The sequence below is a fragment of the Pristiophorus japonicus genome, chromosome 33 (assembly GCF_044704955.1).
Source record: "Pristiophorus japonicus isolate sPriJap1 chromosome 33, sPriJap1.hap1, whole genome shotgun sequence".
Taxonomy (NCBI): Eukaryota; Metazoa; Chordata; class Chondrichthyes; family Pristiophoridae; genus Pristiophorus; species Pristiophorus japonicus.
Window position 1 is genome coordinate 6182585 of NC_092009.1, and position 12522 is coordinate 6195106.

General features: G+C 44.0%; 6 non-coding genes across 6 annotated transcripts; all 6 read left to right on the forward strand.

Moving 5' to 3' along the window:
• Positions 1 to 260: 260 nt before the first annotated feature.
• Positions 261 to 334, forward strand: trnai-aau (transfer RNA isoleucine (anticodon AAU)). The gene has a single exon. It is a non-coding gene; the product is annotated as a tRNA-Ile (tRNA).
• A 2208-nt stretch (positions 335 to 2542) lies between these two features.
• Positions 2543 to 2616, forward strand: trnai-aau (transfer RNA isoleucine (anticodon AAU)). Its single transcript has one exon. It is a non-coding gene; the product is annotated as a tRNA-Ile (tRNA).
• Positions 2617 to 4824: 2208 nt separating this feature from the next.
• Positions 4825 to 4898, forward strand: trnai-aau (transfer RNA isoleucine (anticodon AAU)). Its single transcript has one exon. It is a non-coding gene; the product is annotated as a tRNA-Ile (tRNA).
• A 2198-nt stretch (positions 4899 to 7096) lies between these two features.
• trnai-aau (transfer RNA isoleucine (anticodon AAU)) lies at positions 7097 to 7170 on the forward strand. Its single transcript has one exon. It is a non-coding gene; the product is annotated as a tRNA-Ile (tRNA).
• A 2209-nt stretch (positions 7171 to 9379) lies between these two features.
• Positions 9380 to 9453, forward strand: trnai-aau (transfer RNA isoleucine (anticodon AAU)). The gene has a single exon. It is a non-coding gene; the product is annotated as a tRNA-Ile (tRNA).
• A 2195-nt stretch (positions 9454 to 11648) lies between these two features.
• Positions 11649 to 11722, forward strand: trnai-aau (transfer RNA isoleucine (anticodon AAU)). The gene has a single exon. It is a non-coding gene; the product is annotated as a tRNA-Ile (tRNA).
• The last annotated feature ends 800 nt before the right edge of the window (positions 11723 to 12522 follow it).

A 12522-nucleotide genomic window follows, 5' to 3' on the forward strand; every position in this document is an offset into this window, starting at 1 on the left:
GGTAGTGGCTGATTTTATATCGGGACAGTGGGCTGTACAGCGGTTGCGTGATAATAATTTTCAACATGAATTGTTTTTAGATTTAGCGCTCTTTTTCTGTTACGTTCTATTTACACTCTGCGCAGTGTTGTAGATGAACAGTGAACAATGTTTAAGCGATGTGAAGTTTTCAATGTTTACGCAGTAAATCTGTCATCCAGTTTGAGTTTGAAACACGATCCCCGCAGACTGAGCTTTCACGCAACGTTAACACAATTTGCGGCCGGTTAGCTCAGTTGGTTAGAGCGTGGTGCTAATAACGCCAAGGTCGCGGGTTCGATCCCAGTACGGGCCATTCCAGTGTTTTTCATAATTTTTATTCGGTTTTTAGTCACGTTGAAAATCAAATCTTTATAATGAAACAAATCCACACAGAATCCCAAGGTTTGGGAATTATTTGGAATAACAGTCATTGCTTCTTTGCCGACGGGGTGGAGAGGCACATCTTTGTGTTTATTTCTCTTTCTTGGTTTGCTGATAAAGGATGAGCCGGAGGCCTGTTCCCGTAAATGCTCAAAAGTCGGAACAGACAGACAGAACGGTTCTGTCGCCTGGAGATGGGCAAAAGACAGCAGTTCAGGACAAAAACACTAAATGAAATGTTCACCCGGCACCGAGAGTGAAAAATCCCGAGAAAAGGACAGAATGAAATAGATTTCAGTGGATGCCTACCCGCACGTGATGCTGTGGATGCGCGGACATATCTTTGGTGTTCTCCACAAAAAATGCCATTTGCAACGAACAGTTTTACCTGGCGCGAATGTGGTGAGAATTTGGAAGGAGCAAGCAGGAAAGACTGTGTTGGTCTGCTTGTTGGCAAGCAAATGTGTAGCAGCTTCACTGGTGGTCTAGTGGATAGGTTTCGGCGCTTTCACCGCTGCGGCCCGGGTTCGATTCCCGGTCAGGGAACATTGTATTTCCGGACGTTCAAATTGCTAGGCTGTTCCTGAACAAATTTACAGCTCCCTGCAATCTTGCTGCCCCAACCATCAGCAGCGCATCATTCGTTGTAGTGATACAGCACACACTTCTGTGCCTTCCGTTTCAAAGTCAGCAGTAAATGAGGAGATCTCGCTCAACAAGTGCTGATTGACACCGTAAATGTTGCCAATCATGGCTAACTTTAGCCTTCCGTGAACATTTTTGCGGCACATCACTCTAGCTTACCATCTGTCAATGCATTGCCAGTGTGGAAATATTCAGCATTTTAAACTTAGCAACGTCTGCAAGACTGGAATCAGTGAATGCCTGGGCCATGGCCACTGATAACTTATCCCGAGCATTCATTTTGCCAGGGCCCCTCCAATATTGACCATTAGCTCACTGTGTGTCTATGTTTAGCGTTCACAGGCAATTTACAAGCTCTGAATTTCCCAGCAGTGAATTCATGTAGTGATTGATCTAACCGACATTCAACATCAGTATTATTAAGTCTCTCCTTGATTCGCGACACTTATCTCTCTTCAGCATAGCACTGCTGTGGACTGAACCTGTTAGAATTTCACGTTGCCTCGGGGTCAGTGCGGCTATTTGGGACTTCGGCCGGTCTCCCTTTCACAGCCCATCAGTGTCGAGAAAAGAACGGGGTATTTTACTGACATTTGATGTTCTCAAACAGTTATAAACTCTACAGTATATTTCACTGTGTCTTCAAGACGGTGAGATCGAGCCTGTTGTGCAAGCTTTGTTTCTTTATGAACACTTCAGCAGAACATTAAATCAACATGTGGAACTAGAATTGCTGATTGACACTGTACGTTTGCCAACATTTAACTGCAGTGTGAAAACAATCACCATTATAATTAGGCTTCCATTACGTTCTTGCACGACATCACCCTAAGTAACCTAGTTGATCACAGCACAGATATCAGTTAATTCATTGCCAGTGCGAAATAATAGACATTTTGAACTTAGCAACGTGTACAAGACCACTGCCTGGATCGTGGGCAGTGATAACGGAACATGAGCATTAAGATTTTCGGTATCATTATACTTTACATTGACACAACCTGAGCTCTGAGATGTGTTTGGGACCCATTGCCCCGAAACGAGGACAGAGTGGGTGGGGCAATTCCTTCCGGGGTCAGGTTTTCTTTCAAAAAGGTGTGAGAAAACTTTGCTTCGTTCACTGTCAGACCGAAATAGTTCAGTTGGGAAGGCGTTTGAATGAAGATCCAAATGGTTCTTGGCTCAATCCCGTGTTTCAGCAATTTTTGGTTATTTCGCGTTCCCTTCATTCGAAGGGTAGTGGCTGATTTTATATCGGGACAGTGGGCTGTACAGCGGTTGCGTGATAATAATTTTCAACATGAATTGTTTTTAGATTTAGCGCTCTTTTTCTGTTACGTTCTATTTACACTCTGCGCAGTGTTGTAGATGAACAGTGAACAATGTTTAAGCGATGTGAAGTTTTCAATGTTTACGCAGTAAATCTGTCATCCAGTTTGAGTTTGAAACACGATCCCCGCAGACTGAGCTTTCACGCAACGTTAACACAATTTGCGGCCGGTTAGCTCAGTTGGTTAGAGCGTGGTGCTAATAACGCCAAGGTCGCGGGTTCGATCCCAGTACGGGCCATTCCAGTGTTTTTCATAATTTTTATTCGGTTTTTAGTCACGTTGAAAATCAAATCTTTATAATGAAACAAATCCACACAGAATCCCAAGGTTTGGGAATTATTTGGAATAACAGTCATTGCTTCTTTGCCGACGGGGTGGAGAGGCACATCTTTGTGTTTATTTCTGTTTCTTGGTTTGCTGATAAAGGATGAACCGGAGGCCTGTTCCCGTAAATGCTCAAAAGTCGGAACAGACAGACAGAACGGTTCTGTCGCCTGGAGATGGGCAAAAGACAGCAGTTCAGGACAAAAACACTAAATGAAATGTTCACCCGGCACCGAGAGTGAAAAATCCCGAGAAAAGGACAGAATGAAATAGATTTCAGTGGATGCCTACCCGCACGTGATGCTGTGGATGCGCGGACATATCTTTGGTGTTCTCCACAAAAAATGCCATTTGCAACGAACAGTTTTACCTGGCGCGAATGTGGTGAGAATTTGGAAGGAGCAAGCAGGAAAGACTGTGTTGGTCTGCTTGTTGGCAAGCAAATGTGCACCAGCTTCACTGGTGGTCTAGTGGATAGGTTTCGGCGCTTTCACCGCTGCGGCCCGGGTTCGATTCCTGGTCAGGGATCATTGTATTTCCGGACGTTCAAATTGCTAGGCTGTTCCTGAACAAATTTACAGCTCACTGCACTCTTGCTGCCCCAACCATCAGCAGCGCATCATTCGTTGTAGTGATACAGCACACACTTCTGTGCCTTCCGTTTCAAAGTCAGCAGTAAATGAGGAGATCTCGCTCAACAAGTGCTGATTGACACCGTAAATGTTGCCAATCATGGCTAACTTTAGCCTTCCGTGAACATTTTTGCGGCACATCACTCTAGCTTACCATCTGTCAATGCATTGCCAGTGTGGAAATATTCAGCATTTTAAACTTAGCAACGTCTGCAAGACTGGAATCAGTGAATGCCTGGGCCATGGCCACTGATAACTTATCCCGAGCATTCATTTTGCCAGGGCCCCTCCTATATTGAACATTAGCGCACTGTGTGTCTATGTTTAGCGTTCACAGGCAATTTACAAGCTCTGAATTTCCCAGCAGTGAATTCATGTAGTGATTGATCTAACCGACATTCAACATCAGTATTATTAAGTCTCTCCTTGATTCGCGACACTTATCTCTCTTCAGCATAGCACTGCTATGGACTGAACCTGTTAGAATTTCACGTTGCCTCGGGGTCAGTGCGGCTATGTGGGACTTCGGCCGGTCTCCCTTTCACAGCCCACCAGTGTCGAGAAAAGAACGGGGTATTTTACTGACATTTTATGTTCTCAAACAGTTATAAACTCTACAGTATATTTCACTGTGTCTTCAAGACGGTGAGATCGAGCCTGTTGTGCAAGCTTTGTTTCTTTATGAACACTTCAGCAGAACATTAAATCAACATGTGGAACTAGAATTGCTGATTGACACTGTACGTTTGCCAACATTTAACTGCAGTGTGAAAACAATCACCATTATAATTAGGCTTCCATTACGTTCTTGCACGACATCACCCTAAGTAACCTAGTTGATCACAGCACAGATATCAGTTAATTCATTGCCAGTGCGAAATAATAGACATTTTGAACTCAGCAACGTGTACAAGACCACTGCCTGGATCGTGGGCAGTGATAACGGAACATGAGCATTAACATTTTCGGTATCATTATACTTTACATTGACACAACCTGAGCTCTGAGATGTGTTTGGGACCCATTGCCCCGAAACGAGGACAGAGTGGGTGGGGCAATTCCTTCCGGGGTCAGGTTTTCTTTCAAAAAGGTGTGAGAAAACTTTGCTTCGTTCACTGTCAGACCGAAATAGTTCAGTTGGGAAGGCGTTTGACTGAAGATCCAAATGGTTCATGGTTCAATCCCGTGTTTCAGCAATTTTTGGTTATTTCGCGTTCCCTTCATTCTAAGGGTAGTGGCTGATTATATATCGGGACAGTGGGCTGTTCAGCGGTTGCGTGATAATAATTTTCAACATGAATTGTTTTTAGATTTAGCTGTTACGTTCTGTTACGTTCTATTTACACTCTGCGCAGTGTTGTAGATGAACAGTGAACAATGTTTAAGCGATGTGATGTGTTCAATGTTTACGCAGTAAATCTGTCATCCAGTTTGAGTTTGAACCACAATCCCCGCAGACTGAGCTTTCACGCAACGTTAACACAATTTGTGGCCGGTTAGTTCAGTTGGTTAGAGCGTGGTGCTAATAACGCCAAGGTCGCGGGTTCGATCCCAGTACGGGCCATTCCAGTGTTTTTCATAATTTTTATTCGGTTTTTAGTCACGTTGAAAATCAAATCTTTATAATGAAACAAATCCACACAGAATCCCAAGGTTTGGGAATTATTTGGAATAACAGTCATTGCTTCTTTGCCGACGGGGTGGAGAGGCACATCTTTCTGTTTATTTCTGTTTCTTGGTTTGCTGATAAAGGATGAACCGGAGACCTGTTCCCGTAAATGCTCAAAAGTCGGAACAGACAGACAGAACGGTTCTGTCGGCTGGAGATGGGCAAAAGTCAGCAGTTCAGGACAAAAACACTAAATGAAATGTTCACCCGACACAGAGAGTGAAAAATTCCGAGAAACGGACAGAATTAAATAGATTTCAGTGGATGACTACCCGCACGTGATGCTGTGGATGCGCGGACATATCTTTGGTGTTCTCCACAAAAAATGCCATTTGCAGCGAACAGTTTTACCTGGCGCGAATGTGGTGAGAATTTGGAAGGAGCAAGCAGGAAAGACTGTGTTGGCAAGCAAATGTGTAGCAGCTTCCCTGGTGGTCTAGTGGTTAGGTTTCGGCGCTTTCACTTCTGCGGCCAGGGTTCGGTTCACGGTCAGGGAACATTGTATTTCCGGACGTTTAAATTGCTAGGCTGTTCCTGAACAAATTTACAGCTCACTGCGCTCTTGCTGCCCCAACCATCAGCAGCGCATCATTCGTTGTCGTGATACAGCACACACTTCAGTGCCATCCGTTTCAAAGTCAGCAGTAAATGAGGAGATCTCGCTCAACAAGTGCTGATTGACACCGTAAATGTTGCTAATCATGGCTAACTTTAGCCTTCCGTGAACATTTTTGCGGCACATCACTCTAGCTTACCATCTGTCAATGCATTGCCAGTGTGGAAATATTCAGCATTTTAAACTTAGCAACGTCGGCAAGACTGGAATCAGTGAATGCCTGGGCCATGGCCACTGATAACTTATCCCGAGCATTTATTTTGCCAGGGCCCCTCCTATATTGAACATTGGCTCACTGTGTGTCTATGTTTAGCGTTCACAGGCAATTTACAAGCTCTGAATTTCCCAGCAGTGAATTCATGGAGTGATTGATCTAACCGACATTCAACATCAGTATTATTAAGTCTCTCCTTGATTCGCGACACTTATCTCTCTTCAGCATAGCACTGCTATGGACTGAACCTGTTAGAATTTCACGTTGCCTCGGGGTCAGTGCGGCTATGTGGGACTTCGGCCGGTCTCCCTTTCACAGCCCATCAGTGTCGAGAAAAGAACGGGGTATTTTACTGACATTTTATGTTCTCAAACAGTTATAAACTCTACAGTATATGTCACTGTGTCTTCAAGACGGTGAGATCGAGCCTGTTGTGCAAGCTTTGTTTCTTTATGAACACTTCAGCAGAACATTAAATCAACATGTGGAACTAGAATTGCTGATTGACACTGTACGTTTGCCAACATTTAACTGCAGTGTGAAAACAATCACCTTTATAATTAGGCTTCCATCACGTTCTTGCACGACATCACCCTAAGTAACCTAGTTGACCACAGCACCAGATATCAGTTAATTCATTGCCAGTGCGAAATAATACACATTTTGAAATTAGCAACGTGTACAAGACCACTGCCTGGATCGTGGGCACTGATAACGGAACATGAGCATTAAGATTTTCGGTATCATTATACTTTACATTGACACAACCTGAGCTCTGAGATGTGTTTGGGACCCATTGCCCCGAAACGAGGACAGAGTGGGTGGGGCAATTTCTTCCGGGGTCAGGTTTTCTTTCAAAAAGGTGTGAGAAAACTTGGCTTCGTTCACTGTCAGACCGTAATAGTTCAAGTTGGGAAGGCGTTTGACTGAAGATCCAGATGGTTCATGGCTCAATCCCGTGTTTCAGTAATTTTTGGTTATTTCGCGTTCCCTTCATTCTAAGGATGGTGGCTGATTTTATATCGGGACAGTGGGCTGTTCAGCGGTTGCGTGATAATAATTTTCAACATGAATTGTTTTTAGATTTAGCTGTTACGTTCTGTTACGTTCTATTTACACTCTGCGCAGTGTTGTAGATGAACAGTGAACAATGTTTAAGCGATGTGATGTGTTCAATGTTTATGCAGTAAATCTGTCATCCAGTGTGAGTTTGAAACACAATCCCCGCAGACTGAGCTTTCACGCAACGTTGACACAATTTGCGGCCGGTTAGCTCAGTTGGTTAGAGCGTGGTGCTAATAACGCCAAGGTCGAGGGTTCGATCCCCGTACGGGCCATTCCAGTGTTTTTCATAATTTTTATTCGGTTTTTAGTCACGTTGAAAATCAAATCTTTATAATGAAACAAATCCACACAGAATCCCAAGGGTTGGGAATTATTTGGAATAACAGGCATTGCTTCTTTGCCGACGGGGTGGAGAGGCACATCTTTCTGTTTATTTCTGTTTCTTGGTTTGCTGATAAAGGATGAACCGGAGGCCTGTTCCCGTAAATGCTCAAAAGTAGGAACAGACAGACAGAACGGTTCTGTCGCCTGGAGATGGGCAAAAGACAGCAATTCAGGACAAAATCACTAAATGAAATGTTCACCCGGCACCGAGAGTGAAAAATCCCGAGAAAAGGACAGAATGAAATAGATTTCAGTGGATGCCTACCCGCACGTGATGCTGTGGATGCGCGGACATATCTTTGGTGTTCTGCACAAAAAATGCCATTTGCAACGAACAGTTTTACCTGGCGCGAATGTGGTGAGAATTTGGAAGGAGCAAGCAGGAAAGACTGTGTTGGTCTGCTTGTTGGCAAGCAAATGTGTAGCAGCTTCCCTGGTGGTCTAGTGGTGAGGTTTTGGCGCTTTCACCGCTGCGGCCCCGGTTCGATTCCCGGTCAGGAAACATTGTATTTCCGGCCGTTTAAATTGCTAGGATGCTCCTGAACAAATTTACAGCACACTGCACTCTTGCTGCCCCAACCATCAGCAGCGCATCATTCGTTGTAGTGATACAGCACACACTTCTGTGCCTTCCGTTTCAAAGTCAGCAGTAAATGAGGAGATCTCGCTCAACAAGTGCTGATTGACACCGTAAATGTTGCCAATCATGGCTAACTTTAGCCTTCCGTGAACATTTTTGCGGCACATCACTCTAGCTTACCATCTGTCAATGCATTGCCAGTGTGGAAATATTCAGCATTTTAAAATTAGCAACGTCTGCAAGACTGGAATCAGTGAATGCCTGGGCCTTGGCCACTGATAACTTATCCCGATCATTCATTTTGCCTGGGCCCCTCCTATATTGAACATTGGCTCACTGTGTGTCTATGTTTAGCGTTCACAGGCAATTTACAAGCTCTGAATTTCCCAGCAGTGAATTCATGGAGTGATTGATCGAACCGACATTCAACATCAGTATTGTTAAGTCTCTCCTTGATTCGCGACACTTATCTCTCTTCAGCATAGCACTGCTATGGACTGAACCTGTTAGAATTTCACGTTGCCTCGGGGTCAGTGCGGCTATGTGGGACTTCGGCCGGTCTCCCTTTCACAGCCCATCAGTGTCGAGAAAAGAACGGGCTATTTAACTGACATTTTATGTTCTCAAACAGTTATAAACTCTACAGTATATTTCACTGTGTCTTAACGACGGTGAGATCGAGCCTGTTGTGCAAGCTTTGTTTCTTTATGAACACTTCAGCAGAACATTAAATCAACATGTGGAACTAGAATTGCTGATTGACACTGTACGTTTGCCAACATTTAACTGCAGTGTGAAAACAATCACCATTATAATTAGGCTTCCATTACGTTCTTGCACGACATCACCCGAAGTAACCTAGTTGATCACAGCACAGATATCAGTTAATTCATTGCCAGTGCGAAATAATAGACATTTTGAACTTAGCAACGTGTACAAGACCACTGCCTGGATCGTGGGCAGTGATAACGGAACATGAGCATTAAGATTTTCGGTATCATTATACTTTACATTGACACAACCTGAGCTCTGAGATGTGTTTGGGACACATTGCCCCGAAACGAGGACAGAGTGGGTGGGGCAATTTCTTCCGGGGTCAGATTTTCTTTCAAAAAGGTGTGAGAAAACTTGGCTTCGTTCACTGTCAGACCGAAATAGTTCAAGTTGGGAAGGCGTTTGACTGAAGATCCAGATGGTTCATGGCTCAATCCCGTGTTTCAGCAATTTTTGGTTATTTCGCGTTCCCTTCATTCTAAGGGTAGTGGCTGATTATATATCGGGACAGTGGGCTGTTCAGCGGTTGCGTGATAATAATTTTCAACATGAATTGTTTTTAGATTTAGCTGTTACGTTCTGTTACGTTCTATTTACACTCTGCGCAGTGTTGTAGATGAACAGTGAACAATGTTTAAGCGATGTGATGTGTTCAATGTTTACGCAGTAAATCTGTCATCCAGTTTGAGTTTGAAACACAATCCCCGCAGACTGAGCTTTCACGCAACGTTAACACAATTTGTGGCCGGTTAGTTCAGTTGGTTAGAGCGTGGTGCTAATAACGCCAAGGTCGCGGGTTCGATCCCAGTACGGGCCATTCCAGTGTTTTTCATAATTTCTATTCGGTTTTTAGTCACGTTGAAAATCAAATCTTTATAATGAAACAAATCCACACAGAATCCCAAGGTTTGGGAATTATTTGGAATAACAGTCATTGCTTCTTTGCCGACGGGGTGGAGAGGCACATCTTTCTGTTTATTTCTGTTTCTTGGTTTGCTGATAAAGGATGAACCGGAGACCTGTTCCCGTAAATGCTCAAAAGTCGGAACAGACAGACAGAACGGTTCTGTCGGCTGGAGATGGGCAAAAGTCAGCAGTTCAGGACAAAAACACTAAATGAAATGTTCACCCGACACAGAGAGTGAAAAATCCCGAGAAACGGACAGAATTAAATAGATTTCAGTGGATGACTACCCGCACGTGATGCTGTGGATGCGCGGACATATCTTTGGTGTTCTCCACAAAAAATGCCATTTGCAGCGAACAGTTTTACCTGGCGCGAATGTGGTGAGAATTTGGAAGGAGCAAGCAGGAAAGACTGTGTTGGCAAGCAAATGTGTAGCAGCTTCCCTGGTGGTCTAGTGGTTAGGTTTCGGCGCTTTCACCTCTGCGGCCAGGGTTCGGTTCACGGTCAGGGAACATTGTATTTCCGGACGTTTAAATTGCTAGGCTGTTCCTGAACAAATTTACAGCTTACTGCACTCTTGCTGCCCCAACCATCAGCAGCGCATCATTCGTTGTCGTGATACAACACACACTTCTGTGCCTTCCGTTTCAAAGTCAGCAGTCAATGAGGAGATCTCGCTAAACAAGTGCTGATTGACACCGTAAATGTTGCCAATCATGGCTAACTTTAGCCTTCCGTGAACATTTTTGCGGCACATCACTCTAGCTTACCATCTGTCAATGCATTGCCAGTGTGGAAATATTCAGCATTTTAAACTTAGCAACGTCTGCAAGACTGGAATCATTGAATGCCTGGGCCATGGCCACTGATAACTTATCCCGAGCATTCATTTTGCCAGGGCCCCTCCTATATTGAACATTGGCTCACTGTGTGTCTATGTTTAGCGTTCACAGGCAATTTACAAGCTCTGAATTTCCCAGCAGTGAATTCATGGAGTGATTGATCTAACCGACATTCAACATCAGTATTATTCAGTTTCTCCTTGATTCGCGACACTTATCTCTCTTCAGCATAGCACTGCTATGGACTGAACCTGTTAGAATTTCACCTTGCCTCGGGGTCAGTGCGGCTATGTGGGACTTCGGCCGGTCTCCCTTTCACAGCCCATCAGTGTCGAGAAAAGAACGGGGTATTTTACTGACATTTTATGTTCTCAAACAGTTATAAACTCTACAGTATATTTCACTGTGTCTTCAAGACGGTGAGATCGAGCCTGTTGTGCAAGCTTTGTTTCTTTATGAACACTGCAGCAGAACATTAAATCAACATGTGGAACTAGAATTGCTGATTGACACTGTACGTTTGCCAACATTTAACTGCAGTGTGAAAACAATCACCATTATAATTAGGCTTCCATTACGTTCTTGCACGACATCACCCGAAGTAACCTAGTTGATCACAGCACAGATATCAGTTAATTCATTGCCAGTGCGAAATAATACACATTTTGAACTTAGCAACGTGTACAAGACCACTGCCTGGATCGTGGGCAGTGATAACGGAACATGAGCATTAAGATTTTCGGTATCATTATACTTTACATTGACACAACCTGAGCTCTGAGATGTGTTTGGGTCCCATTGCCCCGAAACGAGGACAGAGTGGGTGGGGCAATACCTTCCGGGGTCAGGTTTTCTTTCAAAAAGGTGTGAGAAAACTTTGCTTCGTTCACTGTCAGACCGAAATAGTTCAGTTGGGAAGGCGTTTGACTGAAGATCCAGATGTTTCATGGCTCAGTCCCGTGTTTCAGCAATTTTTGGTTATTTCGCGTTCCCTTCATTCTAAGGGTAGTGGCTGTTTTATATCGGGACAGTGGGCTGTTCAGCGGTTGCGTGATAATAATTTTCAACATGAATTGTTTTTAGATTTAGCGCTCTTTTTCTGTTACGTTCTATTTACACTCTGCGCAGTGTTGTAGATGAACAGTGAACAGTGTTTAAGCGATGTGATGTGTTCAATGTTTATGCAGTAAATCTGTCATCCAGTGTGAGTTGGAAACACAATCCCCGCAGACTGAGCTTTCACGCAACGTTAACACAATTTGTGGCCGGTTAGCTCAGTTGGTTGGAGCGTGGTGTTAATAACACCAAGATTGCGGGTTCGATCCCCGTACGGGCCATTCCAGTGTTTTTCATAATTTTTATTCGGTTTTTAGTCACGTTGAAAATCAAATCTTTATAATGAAACAAATCCACACAGAATCCCAAGGGTTGGGAATTATTTGGAATAACAGTCATTGCTTCTTTGCCGACGGGGTGGAGAGGCACATCTTCCTGTTTATTTCTGTTTCTTGGTTTGCTGATGAAGGATGAACCGGAGGCCTGTTCCCATAAATGCTCAAAAGTAGGAACAGACAGACAGAACGGTTCTGTCGCCTGGAGATGGGCAAAAGACAGCAGTTCAGGACAAAAACACTAAATGAAATGTTCACCCGGCACCGAGAGTGAAAAATCCCGAGAAACGGACAGAATTAAATAGATTACAGTGGATGCCTACCCGCACGTGATGCTGTGGATGACGGACATTTGCTGCCAACAGTTTTATCTGGCGCAAATGTGGTGAGATTTTCGAAGGAGCAAGCAGGAAAGACTGGGTTGGTCTGCTTCTTGGCACACAAACTTGCAGTAGCTTCCTTGGTGGTCTCGAGATTCGGTTCGGCGCTCTTAATACTGTGATCTGGGCTCGATTGCTGGCCGCCGAGCATAGTATTTACGGTTGTTTTTAGTGCAATGTAAACGGCTGTTTATGAACAAATTTGCAGTTTATCACACTGCTGCTGCTGCAACCATCAGCAGCGCATTATTCATTGTTGCGATACAAAATACACTTCTGTGCCTGGTGTTTTAAAGCCAGCGTTCAATGACGAGATCTCTTTCATTGCTAATTGACAATGTAAATCTTGGCAATATTTAACTGCAA